At 44.1% G+C, this 9,352-nt stretch overlaps 23 non-coding genes across 23 annotated transcripts; all 23 read right to left on the bottom strand.

The window, feature by feature from the left end:
- Positions 1–291: 291 nt before the first annotated feature.
- LOC133012631 (U6 spliceosomal RNA) lies at positions 292–398 on the bottom strand. The gene has a single exon (XR_009681077.1). It is a non-coding gene; the product is annotated as a U6 spliceosomal RNA (small nuclear RNA).
- A 294-nt stretch (positions 399–692) lies between these two features.
- Positions 693–799, bottom strand: LOC133012798 (U6 spliceosomal RNA). The gene has a single exon (XR_009681234.1). It is a non-coding gene; the product is annotated as a U6 spliceosomal RNA (small nuclear RNA).
- Positions 800–1,094: 295 nt separating this feature from the next.
- Positions 1,095–1,201, bottom strand: LOC133012849 (U6 spliceosomal RNA). Its single transcript, XR_009681282.1, has one exon. It is a non-coding gene; the product is annotated as a U6 spliceosomal RNA (small nuclear RNA).
- Positions 1,202–1,495: 294 nt separating this feature from the next.
- Positions 1,496–1,602, bottom strand: LOC133012973 (U6 spliceosomal RNA). Its single transcript, XR_009681399.1, has one exon. It is a non-coding gene; the product is annotated as a U6 spliceosomal RNA (small nuclear RNA).
- Positions 1,603–1,898: 296 nt separating this feature from the next.
- Positions 1,899–2,005, bottom strand: LOC133012630 (U6 spliceosomal RNA). The gene has a single exon (XR_009681076.1). It is a non-coding gene; the product is annotated as a U6 spliceosomal RNA (small nuclear RNA).
- A 294-nt stretch (positions 2,006–2,299) lies between these two features.
- LOC133012404 (U6 spliceosomal RNA) lies at positions 2,300–2,406 on the bottom strand. The gene has a single exon (XR_009680865.1). It is a non-coding gene; the product is annotated as a U6 spliceosomal RNA (small nuclear RNA).
- A 294-nt stretch (positions 2,407–2,700) lies between these two features.
- On the bottom strand, positions 2,701–2,807 carry LOC133012706 (U6 spliceosomal RNA). Its single transcript, XR_009681147.1, has one exon. It is a non-coding gene; the product is annotated as a U6 spliceosomal RNA (small nuclear RNA).
- A 293-nt stretch (positions 2,808–3,100) lies between these two features.
- On the bottom strand, positions 3,101–3,207 carry LOC133012962 (U6 spliceosomal RNA). The gene has a single exon (XR_009681388.1). It is a non-coding gene; the product is annotated as a U6 spliceosomal RNA (small nuclear RNA).
- A 296-nt stretch (positions 3,208–3,503) lies between these two features.
- On the bottom strand, positions 3,504–3,610 carry LOC133012377 (U6 spliceosomal RNA). The gene has a single exon (XR_009680839.1). It is a non-coding gene; the product is annotated as a U6 spliceosomal RNA (small nuclear RNA).
- A 294-nt stretch (positions 3,611–3,904) lies between these two features.
- Positions 3,905–4,011, bottom strand: LOC133012950 (U6 spliceosomal RNA). The gene has a single exon (XR_009681377.1). It is a non-coding gene; the product is annotated as a U6 spliceosomal RNA (small nuclear RNA).
- A 296-nt stretch (positions 4,012–4,307) lies between these two features.
- On the bottom strand, positions 4,308–4,414 carry LOC133012777 (U6 spliceosomal RNA). The gene has a single exon (XR_009681214.1). It is a non-coding gene; the product is annotated as a U6 spliceosomal RNA (small nuclear RNA).
- Positions 4,415–4,708: 294 nt separating this feature from the next.
- Positions 4,709–4,815, bottom strand: LOC133012809 (U6 spliceosomal RNA). Its single transcript, XR_009681244.1, has one exon. It is a non-coding gene; the product is annotated as a U6 spliceosomal RNA (small nuclear RNA).
- A 297-nt stretch (positions 4,816–5,112) lies between these two features.
- Positions 5,113–5,219, bottom strand: LOC133012452 (U6 spliceosomal RNA). The gene has a single exon (XR_009680910.1). It is a non-coding gene; the product is annotated as a U6 spliceosomal RNA (small nuclear RNA).
- A 294-nt stretch (positions 5,220–5,513) lies between these two features.
- On the bottom strand, positions 5,514–5,620 carry LOC133012543 (U6 spliceosomal RNA). The gene has a single exon (XR_009680995.1). It is a non-coding gene; the product is annotated as a U6 spliceosomal RNA (small nuclear RNA).
- A 296-nt stretch (positions 5,621–5,916) lies between these two features.
- LOC133012816 (U6 spliceosomal RNA) lies at positions 5,917–6,023 on the bottom strand. Its single transcript, XR_009681251.1, has one exon. It is a non-coding gene; the product is annotated as a U6 spliceosomal RNA (small nuclear RNA).
- A 294-nt stretch (positions 6,024–6,317) lies between these two features.
- Positions 6,318–6,424, bottom strand: LOC133012443 (U6 spliceosomal RNA). Its single transcript, XR_009680902.1, has one exon. It is a non-coding gene; the product is annotated as a U6 spliceosomal RNA (small nuclear RNA).
- A 294-nt stretch (positions 6,425–6,718) lies between these two features.
- On the bottom strand, positions 6,719–6,825 carry LOC133012539 (U6 spliceosomal RNA). The gene has a single exon (XR_009680992.1). It is a non-coding gene; the product is annotated as a U6 spliceosomal RNA (small nuclear RNA).
- Positions 6,826–7,119: 294 nt separating this feature from the next.
- LOC133012705 (U6 spliceosomal RNA) lies at positions 7,120–7,226 on the bottom strand. Its single transcript, XR_009681146.1, has one exon. It is a non-coding gene; the product is annotated as a U6 spliceosomal RNA (small nuclear RNA).
- A 294-nt stretch (positions 7,227–7,520) lies between these two features.
- LOC133012559 (U6 spliceosomal RNA) lies at positions 7,521–7,627 on the bottom strand. Its single transcript, XR_009681009.1, has one exon. It is a non-coding gene; the product is annotated as a U6 spliceosomal RNA (small nuclear RNA).
- A 294-nt stretch (positions 7,628–7,921) lies between these two features.
- Positions 7,922–8,028, bottom strand: LOC133012704 (U6 spliceosomal RNA). Its single transcript, XR_009681145.1, has one exon. It is a non-coding gene; the product is annotated as a U6 spliceosomal RNA (small nuclear RNA).
- Positions 8,029–8,322: 294 nt separating this feature from the next.
- LOC133012558 (U6 spliceosomal RNA) lies at positions 8,323–8,429 on the bottom strand. Its single transcript, XR_009681008.1, has one exon. It is a non-coding gene; the product is annotated as a U6 spliceosomal RNA (small nuclear RNA).
- A 294-nt stretch (positions 8,430–8,723) lies between these two features.
- Positions 8,724–8,830, bottom strand: LOC133012702 (U6 spliceosomal RNA). The gene has a single exon (XR_009681143.1). It is a non-coding gene; the product is annotated as a U6 spliceosomal RNA (small nuclear RNA).
- Positions 8,831–9,124: 294 nt separating this feature from the next.
- LOC133012590 (U6 spliceosomal RNA) lies at positions 9,125–9,231 on the bottom strand. Its single transcript, XR_009681038.1, has one exon. It is a non-coding gene; the product is annotated as a U6 spliceosomal RNA (small nuclear RNA).
- Positions 9,232–9,352: the final 121 nt, after the last annotated feature.

Below are 9,352 nucleotides of genomic sequence, written 5' to 3'. Positions count from 1 at the left end.
TGTTGCCCTGCAGTGGTGCCTGTATATTCCCCCATCAGGTGAGTGGACCCTTTGCTACGGTCAAAAAAGGAAGGAGGCTAAACTTTGGTCACACCCATTGTGGAAAATATGGTTTCGCATCACTGGCCTCTCTCTAACGATCACCGATACATTGAAAATGGCTACAAATCCGTCCAGTTTGTACCTTGTGAATTCATAAAGAGGCTCAGAGTAAAGCCTCCTGGAACACAGATAAGCGGAAGATTCCTAGAAAAGGATGAAGTAGCCTTGTGCCAAAGTCATTTTTGGACCAAAATATGGAAACGCTTCACGAATTTTCGTGTCATCCTTTCGCAGGGGCCATGCTAATCTTCTCTGTATCGTATCCAATTTATTATATGTACTGCTGAAGCAAGTACAGGTTTTTCCCTGCAGTGGTGCCTGTATATTCCCCCATCAGGTGAGTGGACCCTTTGCTACGGTCAAAAAAGGAAGGAGGCTAAACTTTGGTCACACCCATTGTGGGAAATATGGTTTCGCATTACTGGCCTCTCTCTAACGATCACTGATACATTAAAAATGGCTACAAATCCTTCCAGTTTGTACCTGTGAATTCATATAGAGGCTCAGAGTAAAGCCTCCTGGAACACAGATAAGCAGAAGATTCCTAGAAAAGGATGAAAGTAGCCTTGTGACAAAGTCATTTTTGGACCAAAATCTGGAAACTCTTCACGAATTTGCGTGTCATCCTTTCGCAGGGGCCATGCTAATCTTCTCTGTATCGTATCCAATTTATTATATGTACTGCCGGAGCAAGTACAGGTGTTGCCCTGCAGTGGTGCCTGTATATTCCCCCATCAGGTGAGTGGACCCTTTGCTACGGTCAAAAAAGGAAGGAGGCTAAACTTTGGTCACACCCATTGTGGGAAATATGGTTTCGCATCACTGGCCTCTCTCTAACGATCACCGATACATTGAAAATGGCTACAAATCCGTCCAGTTTGTACCGTGTGAATTCATACAGAGGCTCAGAGTAAAGCCTCCTGGAACACAGATAAGCAGAAGATTCCTAGAAAAGGATGAAAGTAGCCTTGTGACAAAGTCATTTTTGGACCAAAATATGGAAACGCTTCACGAATTTGCGTGTCATCCTTTCGCAGGGGCCATGCTAATCTTCTCTGTATCGTATCCAATTTATCATATGTACTGCCGGAGCAAATACAGGTGTTGCCCTGCAGTGGTGCCTGTATATTCCCCCATCAGGTGAGTGGACCCTTTGCTACGGTCAAAAAAGGAAGGAGGCTAAACTTTGGTCACACCCATTGTGGGAAATATGGTTTCACATCACTGGCCTCTCTCTAACGATCACCGATGCATTGAAAATGGCTACAAATCCGTCCAGGTTGTACCGTGTGAATTCATAAAGAGGCTCAGAGTAAAGCCTCCTGGAACACAGATAAGCGGAAGATTCCTAGAAAAGGATGAAGTAGCCTTGTGCCAAAGTCATTTCTGGACCAAAATATGGAAACGCTTCACGAATTTGCGTGTCATCCTTTCGCAGGGGCCATGCTAATCTTCTCTGTATCGTATCCAATTTATTATATGTACTGCCGAAGCAAGTACAGGTTTTTCCCTGCAGTGGTGCCTGTATATAATCCCCCATCAGGTGAGTGGACCCTTTGCTACGGTCAAAAAAGGAAGGAGGCTAAACTTTGGTCACACCCATTGTGGGAAATATGGTTTCGCATCACTGGCCTCTCTCTAACGATCACCGATACATTGAAAATGGCTACAAATCCTTCCAGTTTGTACCGTGTGAATTCATAAAGAGGCTCAGAGTAAAGCCTCCTGGAACACAGATAAGCGGAAGATTCCTAGAAAAGGATGAAGTAGCCTTGTGCCAAAGTCATTTTCGGACCAAAATATGGAAACGCTTCACGAATTTTCGTGTCATCCTTTCGCAGGGGCCATGCTAATCTTCTCTGTATCGTATCCAATTTATTATATGTACTGCTGAAGCAAGTACAGGTTTTTCCCTGCAGTGGTGCCTGTATATTCCTCCATCAGGTGAGTGGACCCTTTGCTACGGTCAAAAAAGGAAGGAGGCTAAACTTTGGTCACACCCATTGTGGGAAATATGGTTTCGCATCACTGGCCTCTCTCTAACGATCACCGATACATTGAAAATGGCTACAAATCCGTCCAGTTTGTACCGTGTGAATTCATAAAGAGGCTCAGAGTAAAGCCTCCTGGAACACAGATAAGCGGAAGATTCCTAGAAAAGGATGAAGTAGCCTTGTGCCAAAGTCATTTTTGGACCAAAATATGGAAACGCTTCACGAATTTTCGTGTCATCCTTTCGCAGGGGGCATGCTAATCTTCTCTGTATCGCATCCAATTTATTATATGTACTGCTGAAGCAAGTACAGGTTTTTCCCTGCAGTGGTGCCTGTATATTCCCCCATCAGGTGAGTGGACCCTTTGCTACGGTCAAAAAAGGAAGGAGGCTAAACTTTGGTCACACCCATTGTGGGAAATATGGTTTCGCATTACTGGCCTCGCTCTAACGATCACTGATACATTAAAAATGGCTACAAATCCTTCCAGTTTGTACCTGTGAATTCATAAAGAGGCTCAGAGTAAAGCCTCCTGGAACACAGATAAGCAGAAGATTCCTAGAAAAGGATGAAAGTAGCCTTGTGCCAAAGTCATTTTTGGACCAAAATATGGAAACGCTTCACGAATTTGCGTGTCATCCTTTCGCAGGGGCCATGCTAATCTTCTCTGTATCGTATCCAATTTATTATATGTACTGCCGGAGCAAGTACAGGTGTTTCCCTGCAGTGGTGCCTGTATATTCCCCCATCAGGTGAGTGGACCCTTTGCTACGGTCAAAAAAGGAAGGAGGCTAAACTTTGGTCACACCCATTGTGGGAAATATGGTTTCGCATTACTGGCCTCGCTCTAACGATCACTGATACATTAAAAATGGCTACAAATCCTTCCAGTTTGTACCTGTGAATTCATAAAGAGGCTCAGAGTAAAGCCTCCTGGAACACAGATAAGCAGAAGATTCCTAGAAAAGGATGAAGTAGCCTTGTGCCAAAGTCATTTTTGGACCAAAATATGGAAACGCTTCACGAATTTGCGTGTCATCCTTTCGCAGGGGCCATGCTAATCTTCTCTGTATCGTATCCAATTTATTATATGTACTGCCGAAGCAAGTACAGGTTTTTCCCTGCAGTGGTGCCTGTATATATTCCCCCATCAGGTGAGTGGACCCTTTGCTACGGTCAAAAAAGGAAGGAGGCTAAACTTTGGTCACATCCATTGTGGGAAATATGGTTTCGCATTCCTGGCCTCGCTCTAACGATCACTGATACATTAAAAATGGCTACAAATCCTTCCAGTTTGTACCTGTGAATTCATAAAGAGGCTCAGAGTAAAGCCTCCTGGAACACAGATAAGCAGAAGATTCCTAGAAAAGGATGAAAGTAGCCTTGTGACAAAGTCATTTTTGGACCAAAATATGGAAACGCTTCACGAATTTGCGTGTCATCCTTTCGCAGGAGCCATGCTGATCTTCTCTGTATCGTATCCAATTTATTATATGTACTGCCGGAGCAAGTACAGGTGTTGCCCTGCAGTGGTGCCTGTATATTCCCCCATCAGGTGAGTGGACCCTTTGCTACGGTCAAAAAAGGAAGGAGGCTAAACTTTGGTCACACCCATTGTGGGAAATATGGTTTCGCATCACTGGCCTCTCTCTAACGATCACCGATACATTGAAAATGGCTACAAATCCTTCCAGTTTGTACCGTGTGAATTCATAAAGAGGCTCAGAGTAAAGCCTCCTGGAACACAGATAAGCGGAAGATTCCTAGAAAAGAATGAAGTAGCCTTGTGCCAAAGTCATTTTTGGACCAAAATATGGAAACGCTTCACGAATTTGCGTGTCATCCTTTCGCAGGGGCCATGCTAATCTTCTCTGTATCGTATCCAATTTATTATATGTACTGCCGAAGCAAGTACAGGTTTTTCCCTGCAGTGGTGCCTGTATATATTCCCCCATCAGGTGAGTGGACCCTTTGCTACGGTCAAAAAAGGAAGGAGGCTAAACTTTGGTCACACCCATTGTGGGAAATATGGTTTCGCATTACTGGCCTCACTCTAACGATCACTGATACATTAAAAATGGCTACAAATCCTTCCAGTTTGTACCTGTGAATTCATAAAGAGGCTCAGAATAAAGCCTCCTGGAACACAGATAAGCGGAAGATTCCTAGAAAAGGATGAAAGTAGCCTTGTGCCAAAGTCATTTTTGGACCAAAATATGGAAATGCTTCACGAATTTGCGTGTCATCCTTTCGCAGGGGCCATGCTAATCTTCTCTGTATCGTATCCAATTTATTATATGTACTGCCGGAGCAAGTACAGGTGTTTCCCTGCAGTGGTGCCTGTATATTCCCCCATCAGGTGAGTGGACCCTTTGCTACGGTCAAAAAAGGAAGGAGGCTAAACTTTGGTCACACCCATTGTGGGAAATATGGTTTCGCATCACTGGCCTCTCTCTAACGATCACCGATACATTGAAAATGGCTACAAATCCGTCCAGTTTGTACCGTGTGAATTCATAAAGAGGCTCAGAGTAAAGCCTCCTGGAACATAGATAAGCGGAAGGTTCCTAGAAAAGGATGAAGTAGCCTTGTGCCAAAGTCATTTTTGGACCAAAATATGGAAACGCTTCACGAATTTGCGTGTCATCCTTTCACAGGGGCCATGCTAATCTTCTCTGTATCGTATCCAATTTATTATATGTACTGCCGAAGCAAGTACAGGTTTTTCCCTGGAGTGGTGCCTGTATATATTCCCCCATCAGGTGAGTGGACCCTTTGCTACGGTCAAAAAAGGAAGGAGGCTAAACTTTGGTCACACCCATTGTGGGAAATATGGTTTCGCATCACTGGCCTCTCTCTAACGATCACTGATACATTGAAAATGGCTACAAATCTGTCCAGTTTGTACCTTGTGAATTCATAAAGAGGCTCAGAGTAAAGCCTCCTGGAACACAGATAAGTGGAAGATTCCTTGAAAAGGAGGAAAGTAGCCTTGTGCCAAAGTCATTTTTGGACCAAAATATGGAAACGCTTCACGAATTTGCGTGTCATCCTTTCGCAGGGGCCATGCTAATCTTCTCTGTATCGTATCCAATTCATTATATGTACTGGCTGTGCAAGTAAAGGTGTTTCCCTGCAGTGGTGCCTGTATATTCCCCCATCAGGTGAGTGGACCCTTTGCTACGGTCAAAAAAGGAAGGAGGCTAAACTTTGGTCACACCCATTGTGGGAAATATGGTTTCGCATCACTGGCCTCTCTCTAACGATCACCGATATATTGAAAATGGCTACAAATCCGTCCAGTGTGTACCGTGTGAATTCATAAAGAGGCTCAGAGTAAAGCCTCCTGGAACACAGATAAGCGGAAGATTCCTAGAAAAGGATGAAGTAGCTTTGTGCCAAAGTCATTTTTGGACCAAAATATGGAAACGCTTCACGAATTTTCGTGTCATCCTTTCGCAGGGGCCATGCTAATCTTCTCTGTATCGTATCCAATTTATTATATGTACTGCCGAAGCAAGTACAGGTTTTCCCCTGGAGTGGTGCCTGTATATATTCCCCCATCAGGTGAGTGGACCCTTTGCTACGGTCAAAAAAGGAAGGAGGCTAAACTTTGGTCACACCCATTGTGGGAAATATGGTTTCGCATCACTGGCCTCTCTCTAACGATCACCGATACATTGAAAATGGCTACAAATCTGTCCAGTTTGTACCGTGTGAATTCATAAAGAGGCTCAGAGTAAAGCCTCCTGGAACACAGATAAGTGGAAGATTCCTAGAAAAGGATGAAGTAGCCTTGTGCCAAAGTCATTTTTTGACCAAAATATGGAAACGCTTCACGAATTTGCGTGCCATCCTTTCGCAGGGGCCATGCTAATCTTCTCTGTATCGTATCCAATTTATTATATGTACTGCCGAAGCAAGTACAGGTTTTCCCCTGCAGTGGTGCCTGTATATTCCCCCATCAGGTGAGTGGACCCTTTGCTACGGTCAAAAAAGGAAAGAGGCTAAACTTTGGTCACACCCATTGTGGGAAATATGGTTTCGCATCACTGGCCTCTCTCTAACGATCACCGATACATTGAAAATGGCTACAAATCCGTCCAGTTTGTACCGTGTGAATTCATAAAGAGGCTCAGAGTAAAGCCTCCTGGAACACAGATAAGCGGAAGATTCCTAGAAAAGGATGAAGTAGCCTTGTGCCAAAGTCATTTTTGGACCAAAATATGGAAACGCTTCACGAATTTGCGTGTCATCCTTTCGCAGGGGCCATGCTAGTCTTCTCTGTATCATATCCAACTTATTATATGTACTGCCGGAGCAAGTACAGGTGTTTCCCTGCAGTGGTGCCTGTATATTCCCCCATCAGGTGAGTGGACCCTTTGCTACGGTCAAAAAAGGAAGGAGGCTAAACTTTGGTCACACCCATTGTGGGAAATATGGTTTCGCATCACTGGCCTCTCTCTAACGATCACCGATACATTGAAAATGGCTACAAATCCGTTCAGTTTGTACCGTGTGAATTCATAAAGAGGCTCAGAGTAAAGCCTCCTGGAACACAGATAAGCGGAAGATTCCTAGAAAAGGATGAAGTAGCCTTGTGCCAAAGTCATTTTTGGACCAAAATATGGAAACACTTCACGAATTTGCGTGTCATCCTTTCGCAGGGGCCATGCTAATCTTCTCTGTATCGTATCCAATTTATTATATGTACTGCTGAAGCAAGTACAGGTTTTTCCCTGCAGTGGTGCCTGTATATTCCCCCATCAGGTGAGTGGACCCTTTGCTACGGTCAAAAAAGGAAGGAGGCTAAACTTTGGTCACACCCATTGTGGGAAATATGGTTTCGCATTACTGGCCTCGCTCTAATGATCACTGATACATTAAAAATGGCTACAAATCCTTCCAGTTTGTACCTGTGAATTCATAAAGAGGCTCAGAGTAAAGCCTCCTGGAACACAGATAAGCAGAAGATTCCTAGAAAAGGATGAAAGTAGCCTTGTGCCAAAGTCATTTTTGGACCAAAATATGGAAACGCTTCACGAATTTGCGTGTCATCCTTTCGCAGGGGCCATGCTAATCTTCTCTGTATCGTATCCAATTTATTATATGTACTGCCGGAGCAAGTACAGGTGTTTCCCTGCAGTGGTGCCTGTATATTCCCCCATCAGGTGAGTGGACCCTTTGCTACGGTCAAAAAAGGAAGGAGGCTAAACCTTGGTCACACCCATTGTGGGAAATATGGTTTCGCATCACTGGCCTCTCTCTAACGATCACCGATACATTGAAAATGGCTACAAATCCGTCCAGTTTGTACCGTGTGAATTCATAAAGAGGCTCAGAGTAAAGCCTCCTGGAACACAGATAAGCGGAAGATTCCTAGAAAAGGATGAAGTAGCCTTGTGCCAAAGTCATTTTTGGACCAAAATATGGAAACGCTTCACGAATTTGCGTGTCATCCTTTCGCAGGGGCCATGCTAATCTTCTCTGTATCGTATCCAATTTATTATATGTACTGCTGAAGCAAGTACAGGTTTTTCCCTGCAGTGGTGCCTGTATATTCCCCCATCAGGTGAGTGGACCCTTTGCTACGGTCAAAAAAGGAAGGAGGCTAAACTTTGGTCACACCCATTGTGGGAAATATGGTTTCGCATTACTGGCCTCGCTCTAACGATCACTGATACATTAAAAATGGCTACAAATCCTGCCAGTTTGTACCTGTGAATTCATAAAGAGGCTCAGAGTAAAGCCTCCTGGAACACAGATAAGCAGAAGATTCCTAGAAAAGGATGAAAGTAGCCTTGTGACAAAGTCATTTTTTGACCAAAATATGGAAACGCTTCACGAATTTGCGTGTCATCCTTTCGCAGGGGCCATGCTAATCTTCTCTGTATCGTATCCAATTTATTATATGTACTGCCGGAGCAAGTACAGGTGTTTCCCTGCAGTGGTGCCTGTATATTCCCCCATCAGGTGAGTGGACCCTTTGCTACGGTCAAAAAAGGAAGGAGGCTAAACCTTGGTCACACCCATTGTGGGAAATATGGTTTCGCATCACTGGCCTCTCTCTAACGATCACCGATACATTGAAAATGGCTACAAATCCGTCCAGTTTGTACCGTGTGAATTCATAAAGAGGCTCAGAGTAAAGCCTCCTGGAACACAGATAAGCGGAAGATTCCTAGAAAAGGATGAAGTAGCCTTGTGCCAAAGTCATTTTTGGACCAAAATATGGAAACGCTTCACGAATTTGCGTGTCATCCTTTCGCAGGGGCCATGCTAATCTTCTCTGTATCGTATCCAATTTATTATATGTACTGCTGAAGCAAGTACAGGTTTTTCCCTGCAGTGGTGCCTGTATATTCCCCCATCAGGTGAGTGGACCCTTTGCTACGGTCAAAAAAGGAAGGAGGCTAAACTTTGGTCACACCCATTGTGGGAAATATGGTTTCGCATTACTGGCCTCGCTCTAACGATCACTGATACATTAAAAATGGCTACAAATCCTGCCAGTTTGTACCTGTGAATTCATAAAGAGGCTCAGAGTAAAGCCTCCTGGAACACAGATAAGCAGAAGATTCCTAGAAAAGGATGAAAGTAGCCTTGTGACAAAGTCATTTTTGGACCAAAATATGGAAACGCTTCACGAATTTGCGTGTCATCCTTTCGCAGGGGCCATGCTAATCTTCTCTGTATCGTATCCAATTTATTATATGTACTGCCGGAGCAAGTACAGGTGTTTCCCTGCAGTGGTGCCTGTATATTCCCCCATCAGGTGAGTGGACACTTTGCTACGGTCAAAAAAGGAAGGAGGCTAAACTTTTGTCACACCCATTGTGGGAAATATGGTTTCGCATTACTGGCCTCGCTCTAACGATCACTGATACATTAAAAATGGTTACAAATCCTTCCAGTTTGTACCTGTGAATTCATAAAGAGGCTCAGAGTAAAGCCTCCTTGAACACAGATAAGAAGAAGATTCCTAGAAAAGGATGAAAGTAGCCTTGTGACAAAGTCATTTTTGGACCAAAATATGGAAACGCTTCACGAATTTGCGTGTCATCCTTTCGCAGGGGCCATGCTAATCTTCTCTGTATCGTATCTAATTTATTATATGTACTGCCGGAGCAAGTACAGGTGTTGCCCTGCAGTGGTGCCTGTATATTCCCCCATCAGGTGAGTGGACCCTTTGCTACGGTCAAAAAAGGAAGGAGGCTAAACTTTGGTCACACCCATTGTGGAAAATATGGTTTCGC

Source organism: Limanda limanda, chromosome 10 (assembly GCF_963576545.1).
Source record: "Limanda limanda chromosome 10, fLimLim1.1, whole genome shotgun sequence".
NCBI lineage: Eukaryota > Metazoa > Chordata > Actinopteri > Pleuronectiformes > Pleuronectidae > Limanda > Limanda limanda.
Note: the sequence above shows the minus strand (reverse complement) of the source record. Positions and strands in the feature narration are given on the sequence as shown.